At 38.3% G+C, this 14,267-nt stretch overlaps 1 long non-coding RNA gene across 1 annotated transcript; it reads left to right on the top strand.

The window, feature by feature from the left end:
• Positions 1-199: 199 nt before the first annotated feature.
• LOC130507884 (uncharacterized) lies at positions 200-1,320 on the top strand. The gene is made up of 3 exons (XR_008942517.1): positions 200-391; positions 499-872; positions 975-1,320. It is a non-coding gene; the product is annotated as an uncharacterized LOC130507884 (long non-coding RNA).
• Positions 1,321-14,267: the final 12,947 nt, after the last annotated feature.

The following is a 14,267-nucleotide window of genomic DNA, read 5'->3' as shown; positions in this document are numbered from 1 at the left end:
TTGAATGAGAACGTGAAAAAGTATCAGTGTGACGTTACCGTAAGCGGTGAGCTTTATTTCATTCTCTGAGATTCTGAGCTTTAGAAAGAAGGCAAAAAGGTAAACTTAAGGACTCATTTGGGTTGATACCACACAACAAATCATTTTTCTAAAACGTTAGTAACCCTCATGCTTTAGGACAGGAACAGCTGTCATTTCCTCACCAGGTATATATATACCTCTCAGCCATCAAAATCTACATTTAGAGTAGATATTAAAGATAACAACAAAATGTTGCAGGTGGTTTCACTTTGTTAAGCTCCGTCTCTACTACATGACGCAAATATTAGAATGATGTTTCCACCTGATGTTATTGAAAAAGCTAAACATTTTCTTTTCTTGAACTCAGGAGGTTGGGTATTGTTACATTCACTAAAACTCATTAGTTAGCCAGCTCTCTGCATATTGATTTAGTGTGGAAAAATCTGAAATTTATTTCCTTTCTCTGTGTGTCATCAGGAGCTTATAGTGACTCAAGAGATCTTCTGGAAGTTAGAGAAGAGGTTGCTGAGTTCATTGACGCCATGGGTACCCAGGTTATTGCTTTCAGCTTTGTTTTTAGACAACTGAGATGTATTTGTCGTAAAAGCAAAGCCAGCTCAGGGTTATTATTTGTCATCTTCATATCTCAGGGACCAAGAACTAACATTTTTCACTGATGGATCTAGCAGAGGTGTGAAACAAATCTAGAACTATGTTATACACGGAGAGGGAGACGGGGTAATGCTCTGTCCCAAGAGGTCTTAGTAACTGCTACAATTTTACTTCTGACACTTCTTCTCTAGCTATTTGCACCACCAAAATTTCTCATTGGCCGATGAATCGACCAAAAGGTACGGCCTCATAATCTAAAAGACTAAAACCCTTCAAAATGATAACCATTGTTCTTTGTAATCTAACCTACTCAACATGTCCACATGAAACTGTTATTTCAGGCTTCATTGCTCTGAAGGTGATGATGAGATGAATGGGTGTCATATTTTCCCCGAAGAGATGAGATCAAAGCTTATTACTGTGTCCTTGCGGATTTGTCTATGTCTTTTCTCTCATATGGAGATCAAAGTAAATGATAAGCTTCCCCCAAACAAGTATTAGAAGACAAGTGGTAACAGTGGAGACGCAAGTTACCAAAAACGTGGCGGTAGTACATGTCGATCGTGGTACTGGTACATGGCGGTAGTACATGTCGATCGTGGTACTGGTATACGTGGATCGTCTTCATCATTTTAAGAAAGAATCATTAATAAGTTTTATTGTTTAATTCTTTTTGCTTGGCTTAGTAACACAACATATTATTTGTCTACATAGTTCGTGATAGTGACGTTGTAATACACGCGTTTTCGCGATACCAAATGAGTTATATTTGTTTTAATATGCTGAGCCATAGCCATAGCCATAGTTATAACCAGAACAGTTTTTAAAGACTCCTATGGTGTTGCTGCTGAATGTTTCAGAACAAGTTTTTTTCGTCTAAACTGATTACAGAGCTTCAGGAAACACAACTAACCAAGGCACACTAAAAAAAATGGTCACTCTAAGAAAAAGAACAAAACAAAGATGTTGCAAACTATATTCGATGCTCGAAGAAACAACATATAATAAAAATATAGTGATTCAAAAAGGTCAAATATTTTCGCTAAAACACAGTGTAACTCTGCTCATTAAATGCCTTCCTAACACGTGAAACTGATTCTACAATTGCTTGCACACATAAACTCCACTTTAATTTCACGACCACCTACTTGGTTGGTCAAAGCAAATGGAAATGGTTAATATTTTAAATTCACCCCCACAAACTCCATCCAAACTCCTACTCTAAGTCTTCAAGATCAACATACATAAGTGTGAACAATAGTTTTTAGAAGACTAAAAATTAGTCATTTAAATGTTACAATATATGAAACTCAAAAGCCATTCTACAGTGTGTAAAATTCTCTTCACCCAACCTTAAAATTTTAATCTTCAGAAAGCGTAACAGAATGGTAGGGTAACAGAATGGTAGGGGTAAACTAATAGACGTCCTCTCCACCAAAAACAATTACATTGCATTACTTTTTTTATAGAACTCTCTAAAATAAGAGTAAACTTCAACCAAAACTAGATAAGATATGTCACAAAAAAAAGGAAGGAGATAAATTGTACTGAACATCAAAGAGCAGAAAACAAAATAACCAGAAACAAGAAGTACGAGTATAATAGCTCTTCTAAGAAGTAGGGAGGTGGTAGACTCAAGACATGAAACAAAACATACGCATGCAAACACAACAAAACAAAAACACTACCAAAAATATAATGAAGGCCGATCGAAATAGAAATCATAAATTGTAACACAATCAGAAAATCAGAGTCATTGTAAAAAGGAAAACACAACGCAAACAAACCCCGCGCTTGCGCGGGGTGCGAGCCACTAGTTATAACAAAATTCTAGTCTGTTACCCGCATCTTTGTTTCAGTGTGCAAATTACCTTTTTCTAAACAACGTATTTTTGTACTGATTTTTTATAATGTCCCGATTGATAATTTCAAATTTGTAAATATTATACACAGAGTTTATAGTTCTGTCCCGGACAATAACTGTGTTGAGATCCGCCCCTGAATGTTCACTATAAAACAAATGCCCATTATTAAGAAAAAATATTCTCACAAATTTTTGAGAGAATTACAAAGTGTTTACGAATTGAATTTTGTCGAAAAATCATCGTAAGTTTACAAGGAAATGGTTTCTAAATTTACGTCGACAGAGAAATTTTGTTATAAAGTCCTTATAACATTATAAGGCTTTTACGACAAAATGCGTTACTGTTTTTCGGTGAAAATGTGTTTTTACTTTGCTTCACCTAACTAGTTTCAGTGTAAATCAGTTGTGAAATAGATGTAAAAGAGTTGTAAAGACCTAGTAAATAATTTCCTTGTAAATATGTTGTTATATCTTCACCTACCAAACTCAAAAATTTCTTATATATGTGCATTGCCATGACAAATAAACACACACACACAAATAGAAAAAAAATGTTCGATGATAGAAATATTTACGAGTTATGGAGTTAAATGTTGAATGTATGCACACAAAGATTTTACCGGCTGAGTGATAGATGTGTTTTCTGATGGACTAGAGACATTCATGTTCTAGGCTGGCTGTACACAGATCACGCAGGAAGCAATAACAATAATACAAAATTTATCTGTAGTTAAAACGTAAAGAAGCATTGAGTAAACATAGGTTTTACACATGGAGAGAGTTAAGGTGGAAATGAAACTATTAGTAGTAATTATAGTTTTTAGGATGCTGGTAATAATGAAGAATCAAATCATTTGCAAAATGAATATAATTATCATCAGGAGAAGCAAATGGTTTATTATGATAGGGTTCACGACATGGATATTGATGCATTTTTAGAAACTACTACAATCATAGCTGGTGAAACTGGAAATGCTGAAGAATCTAACTTGGATGCAAACATATTTTATGAAATGCTAGATGCTACAAATCAACTGATCTACACTGGTTGTAGAGAAGATCACTCTTGATTGTCTCTGACAGGTAGGATGATGAATATTAAAACAAATCGTATTTTAACTGATAATTGCATTGATTGCATGGGCCAAACTGTTTAAAGAGTATTTGCCATAAGACAACATGTCAGCTGAAACTTATTATGAGATTCAAAAATTGGTTTTTAGTCTTGGATTGCTTTTGGAAATGATAAATCTTTGCATCAACAACTGCATGATATATTGGAGAAATGATGGAAAACTAAAAGAGTGTCGATTATGAAAGAATCCACAATTCAAACTGCAAGGACGTGGAAAGAATATAATACCGTACCAAATGATGTGGTACCTACCAATTACAGACATGTTGAAAAGATTATATCAATTTAAGAGACTTGCTGGAGCGATGAGGTGGCATGCTGAACATGTCCAGAAGGATGTCGAGGTCGCTCATCCATCAGATGCAAGAGCGTGGAAATATTTCAACACAGTACACATTTTGTTAGAAATATTTGCAATGTCTATCTTGAGTTATGCATAGATGAATTTAGTCCATTTGTAATATCTCAGAGACAATATTTTTTGTAACCACCAGAAATGTGCATGAAACAAGAGTTTTTATTTTTGACCATATTAATCTCTAGTCCGATGTATCCAAAACGGTTGCTAGATTTTTTTTTTCAATCATTGATACAAAAGTTTTAGGACATGTGGTCAGCAGGGGTGAAAACGTATCATTGTTCCATGAAAAACAATTTTACGATACGAGCAATTCTGTTGTGGACTACAAGTGACTTTGATTCTTACATGATGCTATCTGGATGAACAATACATAGAAAGCTATCTTGTCCATATTTTCTTAGAATGACAAATGCTTTTTAATCAAAGAATGGTAGGAAGAGCTGTTGGTTTGATTTTCATAGTCTATTTCTTCTCCTTTCTCATCCGTACCGAAGAAATAAAACATTGTTTAGGTACAAAAAAGTTGTTAGAGATAGTCTTCCTCCATGTTTCACCAGAGAACAGATCAAGGCAAAATTGATTACTATAGCTCATAAAACTGTTCGGCGTGGAGGAAATATGCATGATGGGTATGAGGTCGCCCACAATTGGCATATGAAGACTATATTTTGGAAGTTGCCCTACTGGAAAGATCTTCTTTTATGCCACAACCTCGATATGATGCATATAAAGAATAATTTTTTAATAACATCATGAATATATTGAACGTCTCAAAGAAGACAAAAGATAGCAAAAATTCAAGGATGAGCTTACCTGATATTTGCTTAAGAACTGAACATATCAAGAACAATGGAAATATTCCAGTTCCCATCTTCATGTTGTCGTTAGAAGCGAAGACGACTTTGTTTAACTAGGTTGCATCATAAGTTAAGTTCACTGATGGTTATGTTTATAATCTCTCAAGATGTTTTGAACAAGGTCAGAAGTCATGATTGTCATATGTCTATCCAACGACTACTTCTATTCACTTTTGCTGAGTTGCTTCCAATAAATATACATGAAGCACTTGCAAGTAAATATTGTTGATTAATTAATATTATATTTACATAAGTTATGAATGTTATTAATTTTTCTTTTTTCAATATACAACCATTTGAACATTCTTCATGGACATGAGCACACATATGTTTAAGGAAGAAGTCATCTAACAACTTTATCAGAACACTTCGATCTTATTGTGAAACCTAGAGAAAATATTTTCTCCAGAATTATTTGACGTCACGTAACATTTAGTTGTGCATCTCTCATACGAGGCATTGATGCGTGGACCTGTTCAATACCGATGGATGTATTCTAGCAAGTGGTGAAGCATGATAAGCTTTAGAATGATTTCGAAGTAGAAAGCTTGATGAGCTTTGGAGGATCGCATTGGCGTCGATCGACGCCAAACTACGGACATCGATCGATGGACTCCAATCAGAACCGATCGACGAGCTTTTTAGAGCACCGATCGACGACACCAGCAGAGTCAGTTGCATCGTGTAATGCGGTGAGGATCATGACTCACGAGGAGTTTGCAGCAAGACACCCACATCCACCCAGCTCTTTTCATGTCAACATCGATCGGCACCTAGAACCAGCCATCGATCGACAGAGAGAGACCGCCAACGATCAAAAAACCTCCAGCACCCATCGACCGACGAACACCTCTCACATACCGAGTGCAGCTACCAAAGATTGATGCAACACAACTTAATGCACTCAGGCCACCATCTAAACCTTCAGAAAATCCTCCATACATCACCAGAGCCTATACAAGTTGATAAGGCTACTGAGGGGAAAACCTTGAGAAGAAGAAAGGAGAAGGTTGCTAAGCATCTGAAGATGGGAGTTAATGAGAATGAGATGGATAGCTTCACTAAGAGAGTCCTTCGGATTCCACTGGATAAACCATTCGAGGAGGCTTGTTGTACCGACCCTAATTTCTTAAACCAACGGACTGGTTTAATTTAATTATTTATATATATCTATACTATTATTTATGAAGTGATTTTGCTTATTTGTCATATTCTCCATGATTTTAGGTAAATTTTTTATTTTTTATATTTTCCATGATTTCAGGATAAGTCATAGTTTAATTAATATTATTATTTAAATTATATTTTGATATATATATATTATATGATATTTAAGATAATTAATAAACATTAACATATTCTACAGATATATATATATATATATATATATACTATTATTTTTTAAAAATATTTAATATATAATAATTATTATGATACTTAAGTCATTGAACTAATAAATAAAAATTAATAATTAGTATTAAAAATATATACCGATAATATCATCATTATTTTTATCTTATATTTAGTTTATGATTGCAATGATTAATATTATATCCAGTTTCTCTGATTTTTATTGGAAATATTGATCAAATAGAAATTATTATAAAATGTATATATAATATACTAATATATCTGAATTAATCAATTTCTTTAGTTTATATAGTTTGATCGCTTAATATATTGAACCATATTCATATATTGCGGTTTCTTAAAAATAACAACCATTTGGTTTATGCGGTATTACAAAATCCAAAATATTTTCTCTATTTATGTTTGGCTTGGTTTTAAATAATTCAGTTTTACCGGATTAAATACTCCTAGACTATCGCTATTTTGTTGATGTTTTATAGAAACATGTCCCGTGGACCTCACTGTCCCATAGACCCCAGGTTCACAGCGCTGCAGCGCACCGATCCCAACCCCTCCATTATGAGTTATCACTAATTCCATAATTATGTTGTCGGTGAGGTTCGAACCTCCGACCTCACCCTTTAACAACTCTCCCACATGATAAGATGTCACCAATTGATCTTGTAACGCCCCGACCACCCACGGCTAATGGGCCACCCACGCCCGCTCTCTCGGCCCGTGGGCCCCATCCTATCCGACGGTCGTGCGTTAATTTTCTAGGACTCAAAATCATTGTTTACTGACCCTGCAATCACCACCCGATCTTTCTCCGTGTTTTGGCCTCACTTACACGGTATCGCGAATCGCTTCCCGATAGGTCACCATCCTTTCACTACTCCAACTCAAGCACACTTAACTCTGAAGTTCTAAACGGATGTGTGACGGAAAAGGTAAGTCAACTTTGGTGACATAGGTAGACAAATCAATTCTCTTAAACCTTTCCACATATCACAACTCGGGATGTTATAATTCACCCCCTCTCAAAGAACGCAACGTCCTCGTTGCCCTCCACGACATGTCTCAAGACGCCTCTCAGGTCAGAACTGATGGCTAACCAGCTCTGATACCACTTGTAACGCCCCGACCTCACCCTTTAACAAATCTCCACAATACAAGATCAATTGGTGACAGCTTGTCCTGTGGAGAGTTTTTAAAGGGTGAGGTCGGGGGTTCGAACCTCACCAATAACCTAATTATGGAGTTAGTGAGAACTTATAATGGAGGGGTTGGGATCGGTGCGCTGCAGTGCTGTGAATCTGGGGTCTAAGGGACAGTGAGGTCCACGGGACAGGTTGTCACAGTATTACCCATAGTCGGTTCGCCAACTAAGCCGCTATCAATGGATACGATGAGGAAGAGAGGTTAACAAAGTCGGAGACAGAGTGAATGCGGTTGACGTTTGCACCACCACCACTCATTGACCACCGGAGGCGAACCCCTTGTTAGGTCGTGTTGCAAGAGACATAGCTCTCATATTGTAGACCGAGAAACTTAAGCCGTGAGGTTGTGTCATTGTTATTGTTCCTTGTGTAGCAAGAAACGTTTATAACGTTATTGTTCCTTGTGTAGCAAGAAACGTTTATAAATACTTTATCATGGCATGTGTAGGAAGCAATCATGATGGTTGTCTTGTCGCCAAGTCATTCTCTCTAATGCATAGAACCTTAGAGCAACGTTATCGGGCGGGACCATTTTGAGTCCTTACAATTAAAAAAGAAGAGGACGCATGACACACAGCAAGGACGACACAGCAAGGACCACCAAGGACATTCCTTATATAAGGATTTTTTTCCTTGGTCCCCCTCGGTTCTGATGATTAGTGGTCCCTCCTCCCTTAAGGACGCAGAAAGGACGACGCGATAATGTTGCTCTTAAGCTCTAGCGACAGATAGAATACCTACCATCTATTTAATAAATACTTACCATCTATTATACTAAGTACTATACATAAATCTGTCATTGGTATTGATAACAGGATTTTGCTAAGATCCTATTCAAATGTTGAAGTATAAAGGATGTCAATCCAATTCTAAGAGAATGCGAAGCACTAGGAATGCAAGACCATGCTTAAGCTAAATGCTATCAAGATGAGATGAGAGACTATACTAAAATAGGAATAAAAATGCAACAAAGCAAAAGACTTTCTTTGATTATGAGAATGAGAGGACTCATGGGATAAGGGAATATGACTTTGGGTGATCAAACTCAAACTAAGGTGCTAGCTTACAATCAATCTATCTACCTTAGGCCTAGATACAAGACTAAACAAACTTTATCTCTAAATGAATGCTCATTTGCTTCCAAAACTCAAGCATCTAATCTCTTAGGTTGAATGTTTAGGAAGCAATCATTAAAAATAAGTCTAACAGCCATCTTAACACCTTTAACAACAAATCTCTTTGGTAGAGTATGTTAAAAGCTTAGAAGAGTTGGTTCAGACATTTCATCAAACACCTTGTGGGTGGGAAATGTCTAGAACTCGACTTTAGAGAGGCCAGCCCTAAAGAAGCATTAAAAACACTCTACTAGCAAGGAATAAGAAGGATCTACACCTAAACACCTTAGATCAAGCCTAATCACCCTTAATCTCCCTAACCCATGAATCCAAAAGTGGATCTACTCACTAATCACCATGATTACTCTTGAACCCATGAGGTTTCCAAGCTTAATCATGTTTAAGAAAGATCAATAAGAAATTATAAACACTCAAGAACACACAAGAAGATGATGATTTGATTCAAGGAAAAGAACTTTCACCAAAAGTTTTGTGTTTCTTAAGAGGAAAATAAGATAATCTCCACAAAATAGAGATTACAAGTATTTATACTTAGGTTTAGGGTAAAGAGAGACATATATGATAAAAGACTAGAATGCCCTTTGCACAAGGCTAGTTAGAGCTTCAAAATAGTGTTTAAAATGACCCAAGGTCGAATTGGGTCGAACCGGACCGGTTTGAGAAAACCAGCCTCGACCATGGTCTCTTCTCTTCACGCCCGGCATGGTGATCCCGGTCCTGCATCCCGGTCCTGCTCTGCACGCCCGGGTCTCGCTTCACGGTCCTCCATCCCGGTCTCCTCTAGCACGCCCGGGTCTCGCTTCACGGTCCTCCATCCCGGTCTCAGCCTCCACGCCCGGGGTGTGCTTCCCGGTCTTCACAGTCCGGTCCTGCCTCTTCACACCCGGAATGGTTATTCCGGTCTCGACATTCCGGTCTAGTCGAGTCTAAGAGAGTACTTGCTTGGCTGAGCTTCATTCTTCACCTCCTTTGGATCTTTGAACTCTTAAACACTTCACAACATCTCATAGTATGCTCCAACACCTGATAGGGACATATGAATGCAATATGGATCCTAAAGACACTAAGATCTAAGCTATATGATCAAAATGCATAAGATATGAAAGCTAAAATCATGTAAATATGCAAGACATCAACTCCCCCACACTAGTCCTTTACTTGTCCTCAAGTAAACTTTCAAGAACTAAGGAGGAGAGGCTTGAAAACAGGGATTTCATAACCAAAAGATGCTCTTCTTAGCTCTCATCTTAACAACCTTGCATAATCATAACAACTAGCTAGAGCAAAACATCCATTCTTCTCTAACTTCTCTAGACCTATTCAACTCTTTTGATCTCTACACTCATCATCATGATTCCACAAACCCAAATTCAACAACTCTCTAACAATCATTAAGCAAACTCAATAGAAAATCTTGCATATGGTCAAAAGGTCCAAGTCATTTGGTTTGGAGAGGAAATGTTTTTGTTCAATGATGAAATAGGAAGTTCAAAACAATCTTTTAAGGTGGTTTACTCTCAAAACAAAGTAGCTTTGGTAATGCACATAATATATCTAAGAAAGGGATCAACTCATGCATACAATGCTCAACCTCCATTGTTCTACCCTTCCCCATACATATACAAGCTAAAACTTCAACTTCAAGTGCCAAAACCCAACTCTCATCACTCACCAAGATATCCCAAAGAACTCAAAACACTTCTTTAAATAGAACTATTTTCTTTTGTGGAGTCAATCAAGGGATTTTCTTTTTTTTTTTGAGATTCAACTTAGCTCTTTCTAAACTTTGCTAGCCCCCTTTCTTTTCATTTTTCATCATTCACTTTTTTTTATTTGATCTCCTTTTTTTTTATTTTTTATTTTTTATTTTTTTTTATTGGGGGCCAAGACATTAATTATTTGAGCTAAGGATCACAAATTACTATCTCTTGAGACAAGATAATCAATCTAGAGTTCTAAAAGTCTAATCTTCTCTTTCTTAGCCAAACCATACTCCCAAAGATAAAATCAACAACACTCACCACCCAATACTAAGTGCTAGACAAAGATGTGTCTAATCTAGCTAGAATGGAGACTAAGCATTGTCGACCCCGATACTCTCAACATTATGCACATGCAAAGCTTTCCAAAAAGACCTCACTCAACAATCAATGAAGGCTTGAAAGGAAGCTTTAGGTTCAGGGTGTGGAGTGCCACTTGAATTTGTCAAAAAGATTGGCAAAAAGCATGAGACAATTCAAGTGTGTATAAGCCATGACTCAGCACACAAATGACCATAAGCAAGAGACATTGAGTTTAAATAAGACAGGAGCAATCTTCAAAGAGAGAGTTTCAAACAATCCAATGAGTTTCAAGAAGAGAATTCAAGGCACAAAGTTACAAGATATCAAGAGAATGCTCAATCTAGTTATCATGATTACAAAGGTTGCCAAAATGAGAACTTAGCATGAGCATCTTTACAAGGTAAAATCATCCCCTTATGCATGAATGCAACCTATATGAATGCATCTAGACTCAATCCTAAAATGCAAATGATGCAACTAGATGCTTCTTTTTGTGCTTTTCAATCAAAAATTTTTTTTTATGGGTTTTCTATGCAATAACTATATACAATGCATGCTAAATGACAAGAAAACACAAGAACATTAGCAACTTGCACCTCCCCCACACTTAATTCACACAGTCTCTTGTGTGAAAAGTTGAGAGAGATGACCAAAATGAAAGCTAAATGCAAATGAAAATGGTATATACAAAGGAAGGTGTTGGAGTACCTCTATGGAGCGTGAGAAGAGGCTGATGCCTCGGAGTTGTCATCTTCATCAGTGGTGTCAAGAGAAGGAGATTTGTTTCCTGATTCTGAAGGGAAGATGTATGGGTTTCTCAAGCTGCGGAGAGACTGCTCCCTTGATTCTGGTGCGGATGGGTCATAGAGAGGCTGAGGTGGGGGCGTGATGAGAGCATCAATGTCAAAGTCCTCTGCCTTACATCCAGCTACAGCCCCTCTAGTCAAAACATCAGTCACCTTTCTCATGAAAATAGCTGAGGCCTTAGCTTGTCTCTTCACGGTTCTTCTCAGTTCCTTACATTTGTTGGTGAGCTTGTAAATGGTTCTATCCTGAGCTCTGCTCCACCTCTGGAGGGTACTGATCTGATCATGAGCATCGCGAAGGGGGCCAAGAGGTAAAGCACCTGTGAACTGGTCGAACTTGTAGCGAGGAGGGCCAAAAAGGTGTTCAGTGGCCTTGCTTGCGTACCCCTGAAGATATACCTCGTCGCTGCCTCCTGTTGCTGGCGTTTGAGTCACAGGGCCAAGTGCTCCATGGCATTTGAGCAAGTGCTCCTCATCAATATCGAACCTGATTGCACCCGGACTTGTCAAGGTGGTGAGTGGGTAGTTGGGAAGAACAATCTCAGCTTTCTTGTTGAGCCTCTTGTATGAGTAGACACACCTTCCATCTAATGTCCCTGCTAGGAATTGGACCTTCTGGAGGTACTTTCCATTCAAGTAAGCTGGACCTGATTTATCAGTTCCCAAATCAATCCCCAAGTAACCAAGTAGTGGGGTTATCCAGCCACCGATCCCAATCTAAGGTTCGGAATCGCGGTTTGTCCAAGCCCAATCCTTATAGTACATGAGGCGCGTCACAAAGTATCCCACCATACCAAAATCACTGTAGAAGTCATCAGGGACAATGGGTAACTCAGGGTGGGAGGCATAGTGTTGGACAGCTTGATGAAGAAATCTCAATTCCTCTCCAGCGATATTACTCACCTCCTTCTTGTAGAACAAGGTGTGGATAAGGAACCTGTGGAGATAGCGCAAGGTAGGGTGCTTGATGGCTGTGCTTCTGTCTTTCCTACCCTCTCTTCCCTTTCCTGATATCAATTTCCAAGTTAGGTCTTCGATTCCTTTGCCTTTTGGTGCATTGGTGAGCTGAGGAAGAGCTGGATTCCTCCCATCATGGAGGCCAAGAGCTTCTCCAATCTCTGTGAAGGACATGGTGTAAGACTGACCAGCGATCTTAAAGGTGATTCTTCCCCAACCTTGCTGTGCAATCTTCTTGGTGTGAAATGTTGCTTCAAGAGTAGACAAGAACTGGCAAGAGACATCGGGATAAGTTTGGTAAGCCACTGAATAGAAGCTGCCTATCTTCATGAACTCTAGCATCTCCTTAACATCATCATCAAGATACAACCCCTGTAAGAGGGACCTGTCCACAAATCTTGTTGGAGGCCAAGCAATACCTTTCCTCATTTGCTCCACCAACTCAGCTTCTGTGGGTTTCTTCTTCCTATCTCTGCCAGCATTGAAGTTTTTCCTCTTGGGAGGGCCATGATCCTCATCACTGTCTGGAGAGGGATCCTCAGCTTTTTCACTGTCACTCTCTTCAACCACTGGTCTTTTGCCCTCTTTCTTCTGCTTTGCTCTTAACTGCTGATCCTTAAGGACTTGTTTTTGGTGCACCTCCTCACAAACTAACTGAGAAGTGGGCCGCTTGGTAGGTGGTTTCGGCTGTGGTATTGGAGCTTGAGTTGAAATGGTAAGATTAGCTTCTTGGTTGCTTTTCTCCAATACAAGAGTTCCTCCACTTTGACCCCTTGGCGCTCTTGCTCTCTTGGGAGGGGCTTGCTTGTGAGCAATGTCAGCCGCACTCTCATCAGCAGCAATTCTTTTGCCATCTCTCTTGGCTTGTGTTTTCTTCTTGAGCATGGCTAAAGCTTGCTGCCTACGTTCCTCCTCGGAACTAGGTTGTGAACCCAACACTTTCCCTGTTCTAACAGTCTCTCTCTCAGCTTTCTTCTTCTTCTCTGTCTCTATCTCAGCTTGAGTTTGTCGTGCCATTGGTGAGCAAAGGATCAAAGAGTGAGCAAAGGATCAAAGAGAGAGAAATAATCAAAGCAAAAGAGTTCAGCTCTAGAAAACCCAATTAAAAATTAATAGCTAAGCAAAACAAGAGCTGTAAACTAAATTAGAGGATCCCATGTTCAAAATCAATTTTGTTCTTTTTTTTTTTTTTTTTTTGAACAATTAGAATCTCTAATCAGCAAAACTCTTGATCAATCACTCTACAGCACGAAATCAACCTTAAATCTAAGTTCTCCACCAACTTAGCATTCAATTCTACTCCAAGAATATCCTGAACAAGCAATTTTTGGAAAAATCCCCAAATCTCATGAACCCTAATTTCTTTAAAGCTCAAATTAATTCTCAATTCACCATGAAACCACTACCCAGCATGATATAAAAGCTTTCCCTAGTCTATTTTACAAGAATCTAGCAAGAAAAAGCTCAAATTTCAAGTTCAAATTTTTAGGGTCATGAGAGTTACGAATTTGAACTTAAAGAACTCATACCTTGCTATGGATGATGGAAAATGAAGAAAGGATTCAAGAAAATAAGACTAATGGGAGAAAGACTTTGATTTAGGAAAAAGAATGGATTGATTTGGTGGAGATTTGAGTGAGATAAGGTGTTTTTGGTTCTTGGAGGCAAGAGAGGTTTTAAGATTTTGTGAAAGAGGTGAGGAATGAGAGGAAGAGGTCGAAAATTAGGTTAGGAGGGGGTTTGGTTCGGGTCGGGTCGTGGGTAAACAGGTCTGGGTCGAAAAAAGAGAAAAAACTTACCTGGAGCGGGACGCGGTTGATGATCAGCACGCGGGCTTGGAGCGGACGCGGGTCGTCGAATGGAAGCGTTGTCCGTACTGCTGCAC

The sequence above is a fragment of the Raphanus sativus genome, chromosome 2, assembly GCF_000801105.2.
Source record: "Raphanus sativus cultivar WK10039 chromosome 2, ASM80110v3, whole genome shotgun sequence".
Lineage (NCBI taxonomy): Eukaryota > Viridiplantae > Streptophyta > Magnoliopsida > Brassicales > Brassicaceae > Raphanus > Raphanus sativus.
Note: the sequence above shows the minus strand (reverse complement) of the source record. Positions and strands in the feature narration are given on the sequence as shown.